Raw genomic sequence first — 2,885 nt, forward strand, 5'->3', positions numbered from 1 at the left:
TCCCCAACCAGTGTGAGCCGCACACCTGCGACAACATCAGAAATGTTGACAGCACCAGCCTCAACAGACAGAAATTTCTCTCCATTTAGTGTAAGCAACACATCTCCTACAACATCACAGATGATGACATCACCAGATTCAACAGTCACCACTGTAAAAAACACAAGGGACACGTGGCCAAATGTAACGACAAATATAACTCCAGTGGTCTCAACGGTCTCAGTGACAACTGGACTAGAGGAACAATCAAGCTTACCCTCTTCCACCACTTCTGCTGAGGAAACATCAGCATCTTCTCAGGACCACCAGACTCAGAGCATAGAAACCACCAGAGAAACTCAAAGCTCCACCATCACAGATGGGACCACATCCACTCCCTCATCATCCCCACGTGGACCCAATTTTACAGAAGGAACTCGCCAGGAGACATCCTCTTCAGGTGAAACAACCACTTCATCCCCAGACAGTGTGAGCCACACACCTGCGACAACATCAGGAATGTTGACAACACCAACCTCAACAGACAGAAATTTCTCTCCATTTACTGTAAGCAACACATCTCCTACAGCATCAGAGATGATGAGTTCATCAGCTTCAACAGACACCACTAGAGAAAACAGAAGGGACACATCACCAACTGTAATGACAAATATCACTTCAGTGGCCTCAGCAGTCTCAATAACAACTGCACTAGAGGAACAATCAAGCTTACCCTCTTCCACCATTTCTGCTGAGGAAACATCAGCATCTTCTCAGGACCACCAGACTCAGAGCATAGAAACCACCAGAGAAACTCAAAGCTCCACCGTCACAGATGGGACCACATCCACTCCCTCATCATCCCCACGTGGACCCAATTTTACAGAAGGAACTCCCCAGGAGACATCCGCTTCAGGTGAAACAACCACTTCATCCCCAACCAGTGTGAGCCGCACACCTGCGACAACATCAGAAATGTTGACAGCACCAGCCTCAACAGACAGAAATTTCTCTCCATTTAGTGTAAGCAACACATCTCCTACAACATCACAGATGATGACATCACCAGATTCAACAGTCACCACTGTAAAAAACACAAGGGACACGTGGCCAAATGTAACGACAAATATCACTCCATTGGTCTCAACAGTCTCAATGACAACTGGACTAGAGGAACAATCAAGCTTACCCTCTTCTACAACTTCTGCTGAGGAAACGTCAGCATCTTCTCAGGACCACCAGACTCAGAGCATAGAAACCACCAGAGAAACTCAAAGTTCCACCATCACAGATGCGACCACATCCACTCCCTCATCATCCCCACGTGGACCCACTCTTACAGAAGGCACTCCCCAGGAGACATCCTCTTCAGGTGAAACAGCTGCTTCTTCCCCGGCCAGCATGAACCACACACCTGTGACAACGTCAGAAATATTGACAGCACGAACCTCAAGAGACAGAAATTTCTCTCCACTTAGTGTAAGCAACACATCTCCTACAACATCAGAGATGAAGAGTTCACCAGCTTCAACAGACACCACTAGAGAAAACAGAAGGGACACATCACCAACTGTAATGACAAATATCACTTCAGTGGCCTCAACAGTCTCAATAACAACTGCACTAGAGGAACAATCAAGCTTACCCTCTTCCACCACTTCTGCTGAGGAAACATCAGCATCTTCTCAGGACCACCAGACTCAGAGCATAGAAACCACCAGAGAAACTCAAAGCTCCACCATCACAGATGGGACCACATCCACTCCCTCATCATCCCCACGTGGACCCAATTTTACAGAAGGAACTCGCCAGGAGACATCCTCTTCAGGTGAAACAACCACTTCATCCCCAGACAGTGTGAGCCACACACCTGCGACAACATCAGAAATGTTGACAACACCAACCTCAACAGACAGAAATTTCTCTCCATTTACTGTAAGCAACACATCTCCTACAGCATCAGAGATGATGAGTTCATCAGCTTCAACAGACACCACTAGAGAAAACAGAAGGGACACATCACCAACTGTAATGACAAATATCACTTCAGTGGCCTCAGCAGTCTCAATAACAACTGCACTAGAGGAACAATCAAGCTTACCCTCTTCCACCACTTCTGCTGAGGAAACATCAGCATCTTCTCAGGACCACCAGACTCAGAGCATAGAAACCACCAGAGAAACTCAAAGCTCCACCATCACAGATGGGACCACATCCACTCCCTCATCATCCCCACGTGGACCCAATTTTACAGAAGGAACTCCCCAGGAGACATCCGCTTCAGGTGAAACAACCACTTCATCCCCAACCAGTGTGAGCCGCACACCTGCGACAACATCAGAAATGTTGACAGCACCAACCTCAACAGACAGAAATTTCTCTCCATTTAGTGTAAGCAACACATCTCCTACAACATCACAGATGATGACATCACCAGATTCAACAGTCACCACTGTAATAAACACAAGGGACACGTGGCCAAATGTAACGACAAATATCACTTCAGTGGCCTCAACAGTCTCAATAACAACTGGACTAGAGGAACAATCAAGCTTACCCTCTTCTACAACTTCTGCTGAGGAAACATCAGGATCTTCTCAGGACCACCAGACTCAGAGCATAGAAACCACCAGAGAAACTCAAAGCTCCACCGTCATAGATGTGACCACATCCACTCCCTCATCATCCCCACATGGACCCACTTTTACAGAAGGAACTCCCCAGGAGACATCCTCCTCAGGTGAAACAACCACTGCATCCCCAGCCAGTGTGAGCCGCACACCTGCGACAACATCAGAAATGTTGACAGCACCAACCTCAACAGACACCACTGTAGGAAGCACAATAGACACATCACCTTCTGTGACTAGCAATTTTCCTCCCTTCAGTTCTAAAGTTTCTATAAC

The sequence above is a fragment of the Mesoplodon bidens genome (assembly GCF_964165515.1).
Source record: "Mesoplodon bidens genome assembly, chromosome: 5".
In the NCBI taxonomy this organism is placed as follows: Eukaryota; Metazoa; Chordata; class Mammalia; order Artiodactyla; family Ziphiidae; genus Mesoplodon; species Mesoplodon bidens.